The following is a 14782-nucleotide window of genomic DNA, read 5'->3' on the forward strand; positions in this document are numbered from 1 at the left end:
TATGTGTGAAATAATATTACTTTGATAAGCAATATATTGTATTCTCTAATTTGGTTTTGAGAAGCATATTTATTGTTCTTGTTTTTTTTTTTTTGCAAGGGCTAACTTATGACTTGAAGAATCTTAAAGCATATGCTGTAAATAAGGACAGTAGGAGGGGTTTAACCTTAGTTGTATGTATTATAGCCATAGTATCTCTTTGCACCAATAGGTCTCAAACAACAAAAAATTATATGAAGGCTGGAGGCCTCACTATTATTAAATTTGCTAATTCTGACTAGGAACTCAAAAATATTTTAGGCTCTTTATCTAGGCTCTAAAAGAAATGAAGGGCGATGTTATGAAAAGGCAATGCAACAGGACCTTAACTCAACAGAAACATTTTCAGTTTCTTCAAAAATAACTATGGTTGGGGAGGGGACTGTGTACATGTGATTAAATATAGTTATTAGCATTTAATCCAACGATAATTATCAATTAATTACCACAGTTATTACCTTTGTTATCAGCATCACATTCTGGAACATCTGCCAGTCCTTCAATACACTACTTTCTGTGATTAGAATATTCAGAAAAGAACTATTGATCATTGAGAGGAGGATTGTTTTCGTTTTTTTTTTTTTTAGTTTTTTTTTTAGGAGCATTAGCAACTAAGGCCATATTGCTCCGGGGATATGCGGTGGTCATTCCCTTACCTTTCCGCATCCTCCCTATTTGGCGGTCACAGGCTCGAACCCCGGTCTAATCAAGAAGTGTGTGCTATGCACTGCTACTCATGCCCACCTGGCTATGGAGGCGCCAAGAGGAGGATTGTGTGATCAAGGGAGTGGGAGAAGTTTCGGAATGTGATTCTTTTAAGAAAGGTAATAATCACAGCATAACATTGTATTAATTGGTAGTTATCCTTTAACAGTCATGATTAGACAAATTTTTTTTAATTGTATAAAAATTTTTTGTTTGATTTCAACTCTATTCCATTTTGATTTAAATATAAACATTTCTTTATTTTTTATTTTATTATTTTTTTACATATTTGTGTCCTAATACCATATAATTTTATATGTATTGGATTATGAATAAGTTTGCTTGTTATTAGGAAGTACAACTTGAAATATTTTCATACCATCATATTCTATAATTTGGAGTTTTTATTGATTTGGAGACAGGAAACTTGAATTTTGTGGTTGTAAAATTGGAATTGGAAATTCTTGCCAATATGCTCTGAGCTAATACAGAAAAGGCTGAGTTCCTGTGACTAGATTAAGGCTTTGGTGAGGGAATATTTATTGTGTTAGTCATGATTGATTTAAGGCTAGAAATAACCTTTATAATACAGTGAAACCTTAGAGAGGTGTTCATTGAACACCTCTCTAAAGTGGACACCTCTTGTGGATGCTCAGGCTTGTGTTCCAGCCACGGACACTCTCTTGTATGGATATGGACACATTGATGGCTGTCCTTTTTGATTTTTAAACCTCCGTGTAGTGGATACTTAGATTTTTTTTCAATAGTGACATTTCAGATGACTGCATTCATTGTTGGAAATGCACACAATATGCATTTTCATGGGTCTTCATTTAGCCACAAAGGCAAGTTAATTTCAAGGTCATTACAGTAACAGTGACACTAATTAGACTTCTGATAGTCACAGATTACTTACAGAGTAGATTGCAGAATATGTTGTTAATATGGTCATCACTGCTGATATAGAATTTACAAACTTCATTTTGATTATCTGAAGCAGTTCACTGGCATGTGCATCACTTAGCAAGACAATAATATTGTAAGCCTGACAGAGAAGGGGCAGAGTTTCAGTGTAAATTTGAGAATACATTTATAATACAGTACTATACACTGAGTGACCACTGAATTATGACCTAATACTTCGTAGGTCCTCTTTTTGCCCTCAGTACAGTTTCTATCCGAAGTGGCATTAATTCAACAAGATGTTGGAAGCGTTCGGGAGGTATGGCCAACCAAGCTGTGTGTAATGCGGTCAGCAATGCAGGTATGGAGGTGATTGGTGTAACCAGATGCCTGATATGCCTTTTCACAAGTGCTCTATGGGATTGATATCGGGGGAAGTTCGGAAGCCAATTGATATGCTGGAAGTTCCTCAACCATTCTGCGCAACAGTGCCCGATGGCTCGGCGCATTGTCATCTTGGAAGACACCATCGCCATTCGGGGAAAAAGTGTAACATAGCGGGATGTACACAGTCAGCAAGCAGTTGATGATAGCGGAGACCAGTGATACATTGTTCCACATGCACCAGGGGTCTAAGTTCCTGCCAGTGAAACATGCCCCACACCGTACAACCACCTCCACCAGCCTGCACTTTTGATACCACACGTGATTGATCAAGAGCCTCGTGTTGTTGATGCCAGATCCATACACAACCATCCACAGTGTGGAGTAAATAATGTAACTCATCTGACCAGCACACCTTCCAGTCTTCTAACGTCCAACTTGCATGCTCTTTGCACCAGGTGAGTCTTTTACGCCGATGAACCTTGGTTAGGAGAGGATGCCGTAGGGGTCGTCTGCTGGTATACCCCATACCTGCGAGCGTGCGATGCATGGTCATGGCAGATATTGTTCTGGATTGGCCCAATTTGTATTGGGTAGTCAACTCTTCAACGGTGCTCCACCTGTATGAGTCGTCAGATCCGGCGCTCATCTCTAACATCAACCTTTTGCTGACCTTTGCAGTTTTGTCGTCGGGTCGTTGTTTGACCGTTTTGACGGCAGTCCTGGTACACTTTAACTACAGCAGCTCTCGAACACACTACCACTTCAGTTGTTTGGGAAATTGAGGTACCAGCTCGTTGAGCACCCACAATCTGTCCTTTATCAAAGTCCGATAAATCCTTCCTTTTACCCATCACGTTCAGAATTTTACTACCTATTGAACCACTGAAACCTTACTTATGCTACGTAGGTCGACTAACTCTGCACTCTCATAACTCATGTGGTCAACGGGTCGCATTCAATTTTTATAGGGATGGTCATAATTCAGTGATCACTCAGTGTATAATAATTTTATTTTAAAAAATAAAATAAAATTAGCACCCTACAAACGAACTAATGCATTTGCATTGTCATCTACAAATGCATGCTACAATAATAAAACCGTTAGTCAAACTCAATCAGATACTTTCATTGAAACTAGTCTGTAGTCTATCACTGCTAAACATATTGTATGCCTAGAACCTTAAAAAAAAAAAAACACTCAAATATCTGGCTACTATCTATCTGTTCTTTAAGGCTCAGTTTTGTTTCTTGAGAGTGCATGGTTGTTACACTACTGTAGTAAATTTCAAGTGGACAGAATCTGAATGATTCTGTCCACTTCTGTGCAGAGTTCCAGGCCCAGGTAAGAATTTACATTCGCGTTCTTGTACTGTACTACAGTATATCTCAGAAACAGTTAATTCTGAAAGAAAAAGGTAGACATGATAGAATATTCTAGAAAAAAAAGTGTGGCATTTATAAGTTAGCTGAGCATTTCAAAATTGGAAAGATTTCAGCAGAAGCAATTATTAAAAATCAAGAAATGTTAAAATAGTGGCAAGAAAGTGGAAATAACTAAACCACTCAAAAGTCACCTACTAAAAAATGCTTTAGCAGGTGACTTTTGAGTTGTTTAGTTGGGTATGCAGTCAAAATCTTCCCATCTCTGGGCCTGTAATTCAAACTGAAGTTTTAGAAATTGGCACCAACCAAATTAACATCATAACAATTATGATGTTAATTTGGAAGCCATTGCTGCTTATGAAAATAAAGGCTGCCTTTGATACTTGTTGCATATTCACCAGAAAACATATTGAATGCTGATGAAACGTGTCTTTCTTTTTGCACATTTCCAGATAAAACAATGTGCCTTAGCGGGGTAATGTGCTGGAGGTAAAATGGCAAAGGAGTATAATTGTGCTTTTGTGTGTACACTTATGAAATACCTCTTGTTGTAGGCAAATTTATGAAAGCGGGGCATTTTAAAGGTTTGGATTAAACCAACTGGCTCAGTTGTAATAAGGATAAGTGAACCAGAACCAGGGTATGTCTGCTGGGAGCAACTATTAATGATGTCACCAACAGACTGTCAGATTTGGGGGGGGGGGTTAAGAGACTATTATTATTCATGTGAGGACTAATGACATTAAGCATACATGATCTGATGATTTGTTAGACAAATACGGGACCATGCTGAAGAAATGCTGCGAGTTAGATCACAATGTCTGTGTCTGCAATTCTTACCAGGCACAGTAAGAGGGATTATATGCTTGAAAGCCTTGTGGATTAACTTAAGGCTTGATGCTCTGCAAGGCTATTGGGGGGGGGGGGGCGCCTCTGTAGCCAGGTGGGCAGGAGCGGCAGTGGTAGCACACGCTTCTTGATTAGACCGGGGTTCGAGCCTGTGACCAAGAAATACGGAGGATGCGGAAAGGTCAGGGAATGACCACCGCATATCTCCGGAGCAATATGGCCTTAGTTGCTAATGCTCCTAAAAACCAAATAACAAACAAGCTATTGGGGGGGGAAATTTCTATCAGCTTGGCCCGCACTTGTAGGTAGAAGGAATCTGTTTTGTAGAGACGGGATACATTTAAATAAAGGTGGTGCAAGAGTTTTTGCCAGTATTATTGAGGATACCTTAAAGGTTCAGGGAAACTTCTAGTTTATTGGGAACAAGGGTAATATAGATATGCGTTTATCTGATAGACATGGTCAAATAGACACTTGTATACCTTAAGAGTTCTTGTTTGTTACCACAACAGAACATATTAGCAGTATGTTGTGAGGGCAGAAACATTTCAAATGAGTAGGCAGCTAATGCCAGGGAAGCGAGCATAAATAACTTTAAGGAGTGTGTCAGGGTAGTTAACTATACAAGAACACTAAGTCTTAATTGTTTGTACAGTAATATCAGAAGTGTCGTCAATACAATGAGTGAATTCGACTGCTGGTTAGGACAAGTAACGCTGACATAATAAAGCTTACTGAAACGTGGTGACACCTGGAGTTAGGGGATGATGAGTTTCTGTACAGTTTGTATAATGTATTTAGGAAGGATAGGAAAGATAGAAAGGGTAGTGGAGTCATGCTTCTTATCAAAAGCAGCCTAAGTGCAACAAAAACTTTCCCAGATTCAGACGTTTTGCATATTAGTATAGAATCTGTATGGGTAGACTGTATTGTATAACTACCCACGTGGTTTGGAATACAGTATTTATGAATGTTTAACATTCATTTTTTGCAATTAAATGTTTATATTTTCGATTTTGTTGATACTTGATACTTGGGAAAAAAACTCGTAAAGCGAGAAATGCCTGTACTGTGTTCAAGTATGGAAACTGCACCTAAAGAAAGACATTGTTCTTCCTGAAAGGGTCCAAAGATGGGTAACTTGCCTGGTGAGATCTGCAAAAGGCCACCCATATGAGGAAAGACTTTGAATATGTGGGTTGCACAACTTGGAAACTAGGCACCTTAGAGGAGAATTGATAGAGGTGTTCAATGCTCTGAGAGGCATAAGTAAAATAAATGAGGGCAAAATTTTCATGGTTATAAATGATTCTAGATCTGGATAATTACCTACAGGTGGAGGGAAACACATAGGTTGTCCATTTCCTTTTCTCTTATTAATTATTTTTTGTTATTTTATTTTTTATTTTATTATTATTATTATTTATTTTTTTTTTTTGGCTGTTGCAGCATAAGCCATAGGTTTCCTTGCACCATGTGACCATTGCTAATACTAACTCAGTGTAAATTGGAAATCAAGCAATAAGGGTTAACACTGCCACATCACAATTCCACCCACACATAAAACTGAATAATGTTGAAATGGTGTTTTTTCCTCCTAACATCACATTCTCTTCTCTACTCAAGGAATAATTGCAAACTTTTAAGGTGAAATATCAACAAATGGTTCTTAAACACCTGATTTAAAAACTTGACAAAGACAAAAGTTGTTCTAAACTTTGCAAAAGTATAGATGGATTACAGTCTATAGTCTGGATTAGTGCAATATGGAATGCAGTGAGCCAGTCTACAATTAAAAACTAGTCCACAAAGGAGGATTTGATTTGAGTGTTAGTCGGTGTGATGGTGAATTTGTAGATGTAGCTGATGCATCCATACTTAATGGTTTACTATGGACACTAGGAAATTCTTCACACTGAGTAGTAATGAATACATTTCTGTAGACTAATGTAGTTGTGGAAGGCATAAACACTGAAGCAAAAGACATTGTATGTGAATTTATGAACAATGAAGAACTTATGGAGGAAGACGTGAAGAACCTGAAAAGGATGAACAGCAGTGTGACCCCAAATAAAAGAAAATATGCTAATGCATAAGATTACCTAAACACATTAAAAGAATTCTATTTGAGCAAAAATGATGAATATAGAGTAAAACTAGTAAGCGATCTAATTATCCACAATGAAAATGAAATTGTCAGAATGAAATACTCTAAACAAAACAATTTATATTCATATTTTACTAAAAGTTAATGTTGTTTTATAATAACACAAATAAAAGTTTTTTTATTAAAAGTTGATTGAAACACAAATGTATAATGATAAGCAATAAAAAAGTGTGTTAAGCAGTTACAATGTTCCTTACAGTGTTCCTTCTTTAAGAAGTTACGTCAGAAGTTACAGTGTACATTTTCCTGAATTTTTGAAACTGACTACATCTACACTGACCTCAGCAAAGCGGACACTTCTTCTGTCCCAGTGGTGTCTGCATATGTTTATACTTTACTATAAATATGCATCCCACTTTACTATAAATATGCTTGATATATAAAAACACTGTAGTTTTATTATGCTTTCATAAATGACTATATCTAAATTGCAGGGACAGTAAAAACCACTGGTGAGAAATTTTTTTTTTTTGGTAGTTGTTGGTGCATCGGCTTCTGTGGCCATAATGCACCTCCCAAGGTTTTTGCAGTACTTTGATCCAAGCCCGAGGTGGGATTCGAACCCGCAACCTTTGGGTTGCCAGGCAGGCACTTTACCCACCTGGCTAGCCCGGTCGGCTTGGTGAGAAATGATACATTATGTTGAAATTGAAAATAGCAGGCACTGGAAGGCAGCAGTGTAAAACACATTACGAATTGTCTCACCTCTCAGCTTGTTTCTATGTAAACAACACATATCATACCCATAACTAAAGTAAAACTTTATGGGAAATTAGGAAGGTAACTGGACCCCTAATCTCAAAGTGTGGCATTCAACAACCCACTATAGATATTTCCCAGGTGGGCCTATTATATCCCATGCCATCACTGCCATGTGAAGGATAAGTATGAAAACATTGACAGAGGATGATTAATTTGGAACATGATTTGTGAGTTACTATTTCTAAAAATGAAATATAATTGAAAGAATAATAACGAAATAAGTCAGTTGTAGACAAGTAAACTTTGTGAACTTGATATCAATTCACTTTGAATTGTCTTGACCACTAATTAAGTAGTCAAGTGGTGGGTGGGGGAGATACAGGTGTACAAGGTGTGGCTAAAATGAAAAGAGAATCATTGCTTACCAATGTCTTACTACTGCACATGTTACCAACATTCACATTGTGTTGTAGCTTGTTTTTTCCTATACGGATTAGTTTTTGTTTCATTGCTATCTGTTAAGTTTTGATTGAACTGTGCCTATTTAAGTGAATTAACCCTTCAGCAGAAAAATGAGGATCATAATTTAGAGCAAAGAAATGTTATTAAATTTTAGGATTCACTGATAACAGGAGATGAATCCTGGGTCTTTCAGTATGATCCACAAACCAAACATCAAAGTATGCAATGGCAAACTCCCTCTTCTCTCTGTTTAAATAAAGCAAGAATGTCTCAATTGAAGTTAAAGTCCATGCTTGTCATTTCCTTTGTTGTTCATTATGAATTTGTCTTGCCAAATCAGATGTTACATTTAGATTTTAGGAAGACTTCATGAAGAGTTTTTAATAATAATAAAAAAAAAAAAAAAAAAATCAAGACATTAGAGCCTCAGACTTTTTTCCCGTTCCTGAAAATTAAAATCCACCACAAAAGAAAATGATTTAAGGACTTCTACTACTGTTTTATATCTTGGAAATTATGACTGGAGTGCTGCATAGGCACAGCTGGAGAGTACTTTGAAGGGGATAAACATTGAAATTGTTGTATTTAAGATAATAAATGATTTTAAAAATATTTCTCATGTCTTTAAGTCACACCTTGTATGCGTATGCTTTGAGTGACCATTCTTCAGGTCTGTGTGACTACTAAATACGGTAATTTTCTTATCACTCCTTTCCTTGTGAACTCTGAACTTGTGTGGTTGTCCTGGAGTATATATATATATATATATATATTTTTTTTTTTTATTATTATTATTATTATTTTTTTGTAGTTGTTAGCGCATCGGCTTCTGTGGCCATAGTGCACCTCCCAAGGTTTTTGCAGTATTTTGATCAAAGCCTGAGGCGGGATTCGAACCTACAACCTTTGGGTTGCCAGGCAGGCACTTTACCCACCCGGCTAGCCCTGTCGGCCCTGGAGTATAAACAGAATATTTACTTATAGTGGGGATTAGGTGGCATTTTATACACATCATAATAATTCTCTCACAAGGTGGGACTTTGAAATGTGAATGTTGAATGAATAACCTTTTATTTTAAATGCCTCAGTGTTACTTGTATCCTTAGCCCTCCTGGCTATACATAAATTATGTTACTGCAATTAGAACATATATTTAGGAAGGGATGAATGTTGCAAACAGATCTGAGATGTCTGTGCTCTTGTTTTAGACATAATGATATGTTATATAAATACCACAGATTTTGTTTTTATATTTCTACTGTGTTAAAATGTTATTTATTTATTTAAATATTTTATTATTTTCTTTTGCAGGAATTTAAGTTTGCCATTTTTGCCAGAGACCTTCATCATGTGCAACTAAAGAAATACTGCTTTTCAAGGATTGTTGGGGTGAATTGGAATGGCTTTACTTGATTTGATATCTAGTGCATGCCTAAATGCCAAATACATGTTCGAAATGGAAGTAGGATTTTCCTGCTTTTGCTTTAAACTTGTGATCTTGAGGCAGACACCCTACCTGTGACACTTCTGAGTAAAGTTGCAAATTTCCTTGTGATGAAAAGAACTGAGTTGTGTATATTCAGGACCTTCGGTGCTAAATGGGGTCGTATGCAAGCAAAACTGGACCCACTACAAGGTTGTCAGTAGAGTTCAAATTATGTACTATTTTACTATTACTGCTTTTCAAGCCTTCCTGTGGAGAAGGTTAATTACATACAGACTTGTCCCCCACCTTCCTGTTTTGTTGTTGTGCCTTTGCCAGATGAGCCAACTGATTGGTTATTGGCTAACTGCTACCTATTTACTAACTGTATTTGTATTGAGAAGATGAAAAAAAAAAGAGAAAAACCAACGGGGGACAGGTTTTGTGTTTTGTAAATAAGTGTAATTTGTAGTTTGGAAAAAAAAAGAAAAAAGTGTGTGTGCTGGGAATGGGGATTTTTAAATAGTATCTATAAGGAGAGGAAAAAGAAAAAAAAAAAAAAAAAAAAAAAGTTTAAAAGCCAAAGTGGATTAGCGTCCATTATGTAACAATTGCTTTTTGTTTCTAAAGTACGTGTAGATAGTGAATAGTTCTGGATTTCTATACACTTTACAAATGAAGGGTGTGTGTGTGTGCGTGTGTGTGCACGTGTGTGTGCACGTGTGTGTCACTTGCAAGTTCTGTATACTTTTTGTAGCATTTTGCCAATCATAAGAAAATTATTGGATTATTTTAAGAGGTTTTGAAGTGTTTTGGAATGTGTCATTGATATGAATTGCTATTATGAACATTTTCTTTATGTTAACTGTTGATTAACCATAAATTCGTTGATTTTCATTCACAAATGAACAGTATTCATAATATGTGTATATATATACAAAATAGGGGGATGAAAACAGGGAAAATACACTATCCCATTCTTCAGTATTGTGATTTCATAATCTTCTAGTACTTTACCATGCTTTACAAGCTAACATCTGGATGGCGGAAGAGGTTCCTGTTTAAGTTGCTCACCATATATGCATAGTCATCCATAGTTGGATTTTGTATTAGCACGGTGCTGGGAGACCTTTGAACTATTTGAAGATTATTTTTACACACTGTTTCTGTATTCTTCAGTATTGTCGAAGTAAGCTTTTATATAATCAGGGGAAAATTGTGGAATTTGTTTCTCTCCTCTGTTGTTAAATTTTCTCATCGGCAGGATGTTGATTGTATTTGTTATCCTTTGCTATAGAATCAAATAACCAAATTGTTGGCTTTGATTATTTTCCAATGGCAATTTATGTATATCAGTTATGGCCATTTTGTAACACAAAACCTTCAAAAGAGTTGGACTTGGAATTCTAGCTAAAATTATCAAAAAAAAAAAAAAAAAAAAAAACCTGTAAGTTATTTTGTAAATAGATATTGATCCCCTTGTTCCAAAGTCAAAGACCACAGAAATATGTGGAATTTTTTCCATTGTTTAAAGTGCCTGTTCATAAATGGTGTTTTTTTTTTTCTCCTGCCACTACACTGAGAATTTTGTGTTTAACGTACACAGATTTTAACATTGTATGAAAGGGAATTTTCTTTGCTTTTTTTTTTTTTAACTAGTATGTGTGATTTAAATATTTCATTGTGTGTAGACTTCAGAGGAGGCATTTTTGACATTATGTATCAGTGTTGAAACTATCTTATATAATAAGTGATTTAATCATAGGAATAAAGGGAATACTAGAATTGGGGAAGTACTTGGTTTGTTTTTTTTTAATTTCAAAAATAAATGCAAGCACCAAAGTTAAAAGCAATTATATAAACAGTGAATTTTCATTTTGACAGTTTTGACCCCCCCCCTTCCCCATTTATGCAGCTTTTGAAGCTTTACATTGTGAAATGATGATATAAGAAATAGTATTAATAATTGCTGGAAATATCCAGAATTTAGTCTGCTGATGTACAAAGTACTATTACATGCTTTTGGTTTTGCCAACCACAGTTACTCTAAAAAGTAAATAATGTAAAGAACTTGCACCTTGGAGATAGTATTGTACATTATTTATTTGAGGTGCTATGAACAAAAGTATTTCTGTCATTAGATGGTTGACTTCTTATGTAAGAATTAAAAATATAAGAACACTTCACTGCATATAATTAAAACATATTTATTAAATTTCAAGATCAAATGTGGTGAGCAAACTGAAAAGATGAAGAAAAAAAAAAGAAAAGGTAAGCTACTCTTACATGCTGTTTACAGTTCTTTTGTTAAAGCATCTTAAGTGCAATCCTGACACTGGTGACCTGGATAATATCCTTTGTTTAGTTGGATGTTCCGGAAGAGATATGATTTGATAGGACAGAAATTGTGGGCTGATGAGGGATATAAGGAGTGGTTGTTTTCGTGTCCACCAGTGGGGGGGGGGGTTAAGTCCGTTAGTGTTGTTTTCCCATTCTCTTTTTACAGTGAGCTTGGCAGATCACCAGTGATGCCGAACTTTGAATTTTAGTCAGAATTATCAAAACCTCCAAGTTATTTTGTAAATGGATATTGATCCACTTGTTCCAAAGTTAGACTACAGACAATTATTTAAATTGTATTGCTCATCAATTGAGGGAAAGGAGAATTTAAGAAAGCCTGACCATTTGCCATAACCCACAATGAAATATCAGTAGGAACAAGGGGATCCCCCTTCCCAACTGCCCTTGTTCTGTACATAAGCACAAGCTAAGCCACAACTATTCTTAACTCCACCCAATGAGGACAGATGGGTTCCAGACAGGCAGATCCTAACTGATCTCTCCCTCCCAAGTGATGATAAGATCAAATAACAGCCCTACCATGTATCCTTAATCATCCCATAAGTTCTGATCAAGCCAGGCCATCCAGAATATCTATCTCAAAGAAAGGATGTTATATCACCATAGGTGAAGGCTGGTGAAGTAAGAAAAGGACTAGACAGCATGTAAGTCTGTAGTTCATCCCCCCCCCCACATCTTCTCATTTTACCTATAATTGTTCTTGCAAAAGAAGAGATTGCAATGTATGACATGTAAGTTCTGTAGTGTTTATAATATGGATATAAAAGTGAAAAGGAATTTTCTTTCTTCACAGAGATATCAGGCATGTGATATTCTGTGAGTGGAAAAGCAAAATATAAATTATGAAAATATAAAGAATCAGAATTGTTTAAATTTATTATGGGTACCTTTTATACATTCAAAATTTATGCTTATGAATGGTGTACATATATGCACTTTCAATAACTTCACCCATAAGATGTAGAAAGGGGCTTTGTCAAAGTTTCCCATCCCATATAGATACAAAAAAAAAAACACAAATCAATAGAGTTGAATGAAAAAATAGAATACAAATGAATACAGTTTATTAAAGAATACAGTTTATTAAAGAGAATACCCAATTATTGCAAGTTATTTTAAAAAAAAAGAAATACAGTATTTAATAATATCAATAAATCCTGTAATGCAAGATTATAGCTGACGACTTGACAGCAGTTATTTTCTGATGGATGGACATGATTTTTACATTGCTGATAATTTTCAGATTATGTTGCTGATTCTTTTTATGTTTTTTCATTAACCAGGAACTAACAAGTTGATTCAAAATATTGAATAAGATCTTGGCATTTTTGAAATGATGGAATATCAGATGGCAATACTTCACAAATGATTCCTCCCCATGCTTCATTTTGTTCCTCCAAGGAATAAAGCTGTAAGCTGTGGTGACCAGGCATCCCGGTGTTCTCCCTCATATTTCTGTGACACATTTATGGTTTTTCAAAATTTTAAGCATTTTTTTTTTTTTTACAAGTAGGATACAGCTTCATTTTGTATGTCTTTATAGCTTTCATAGCATTAGACCTCAATGTTAAATCAGCTAACTACGATCTAAATTGAAAAGAACCTTGGAAACTCTTATGGTCAGTGATAACAGGAATTGAACCCAGACCTCTCCAAACAAGTGCCAAGAGGCAAACTGCTATACTGTCATGAAGGATATTGTTATGTAAGCTAACATAAATTTAACACAATTTTTATAAGAACAAAATATGATTATAGCAGGAAGAAATTCAATAAAAATTTACAAAACAAAATTGAGACTAATTTACTCATTAATATCAAATATAATTAGTAAAACTTGGTTCCTGATTAATTTTGTTGCAATACTGCTTAATGATTCCTCAAACATATCTGAAATTAAAAAATATTTGAGAAACAAGTATTGCTTGCTTTTCATTTTCAGAGAAAAAGTTAACTGTCATGGATTTAAGCTTTAAAACTCAGTTTTGTTCCATCTGAGCATCTTATTACCCTAACTATATAGGCAGTCGTTGAAAGGAGATTATAGATGGCATATACCTGAGATGCTACTGGGCACCATTTTACATAAAGCAAAATAGGTCTTTCAAAAATTTACTACTGAATGGGAAACTAACCTTAGACCTAATTCAGTAATTAAAAAAAAATATTTTAGAAAGGAACAGTGGACTTGGCTCATTGCTACCTTTTTGTTGCTACTAGCTGTGAACAAACGAAATATCCAAAGAACCTGCTGAGATGAGTATTTATTATGTAATGGAAAGAAAAAGGTGTATTAAATTTTCAGTTATGTTTTTCATTTTAGATTTTCACTCTGTGCTTACCTGGCAGAAGAGATAAGTTGGTCCTTAGCAAGCTTGTAGTGTCTTTTTGTTGGTTCTCTGAAATCTTCAAAAACTACGAATGGAATGGGGTGTTGAAAAAACAAACATGTTGATTACCATTTATTGTGTAATTCATCCTAATTACTCGTCTTAAAGTATATACCCATCGTACCATTTTTATACTAAGAAATTACTTGCCAGTTATATTACTAAACAGTATAAATAGGTATCAGCCCTTCCACTTTAATTACATTTATACTGTATTTCCAGTTAATGCCATTAATGATAATTGCACATCTACCAACAGTACCAAAAATTGGCCCTTGTGTGTGCTTTATGATGCAAATGTATACAAATGGTACTCTGAGAATGCATAAAGATATGGATGCAGTGGCAAACTGGCATTCATGGCAAGTGAAATAGGTAGAGTAGGTAATAGCAACTTTAAAAGGGGTCTTGCGCATTTTATATAGCAAGCTATTATAAACTTCAATGAATTTAGGTGGCAGTGATGACAGCTTCTGAGGTATTTCTTGTGGGAAAATAGGCAGAAACAAAAGTAACTGCAGTCGCAACTCTGGCCCAATGAGAGCTTGAGGATGGATGTTCATTCTAGATAACACGTGCGGCATTCATGTTTTCACTACAAAGAAATCACTACAAAAAGACATCTGGTAGATGTCCTTGGCCAAATGAATTCCAACACCGGTTCTGATGTGGCTGTTTTAACAAAAATGTGCCGAAAACAGCATAGAAGGGAATTCACAACTGAGTGCCTCTTCAGAAACCTGTTGTCTGAATAAATAGGAAACCCCAAATACAATGTCTGCAGAACAGATTTTGAACTGCTGACTAAAGGCAGAAAGTTGGCCGGCAATTACAAATCAGAATGTATGATACCAGAGGTTGATAGCAGAACCAAAATCAAATTGTGTAGGGTTTAAGGAGCATCAGCGACTAAGGCCACATTGCTCCATATGTACTGTCTGTAAATTGCATGGTTCTATTTGCTGGATGAAAAATACGAGTTTCCAAGAGAGAAAAACCATGCCGCATTCA

General features: G+C 35.5%; 1 protein-coding gene across 3 annotated transcripts in view; it reads left to right on the forward strand.

Annotated features, from left to right (window-relative positions):
- Positions 1-10805, forward strand: part of larp (La related protein) — a 467832-nt gene extending 457027 nt beyond the window's left edge. For all 3 annotated transcript variants that reach the window (XM_090369301.1, XM_090369300.1, XM_090369299.1), the window contains one exon: positions 8909-10805. The gene's annotated coding sequence lies outside the window, so the exon portion shown is untranslated. The remainder of the gene's footprint in view (positions 1-8908) is intronic.
- Positions 10806-14782: the final 3977 nt, after the last annotated feature.

This window comes from Mastigoproctus giganteus, chromosome 3 (genome assembly GCF_048544385.1).
Source record: "Mastigoproctus giganteus isolate SK-2022 chromosome 3, ASM4854438v1, whole genome shotgun sequence".
In the NCBI taxonomy this organism is placed as follows: domain Eukaryota; kingdom Metazoa; phylum Arthropoda; class Arachnida; order Uropygi; family Thelyphonidae; genus Mastigoproctus; species Mastigoproctus giganteus.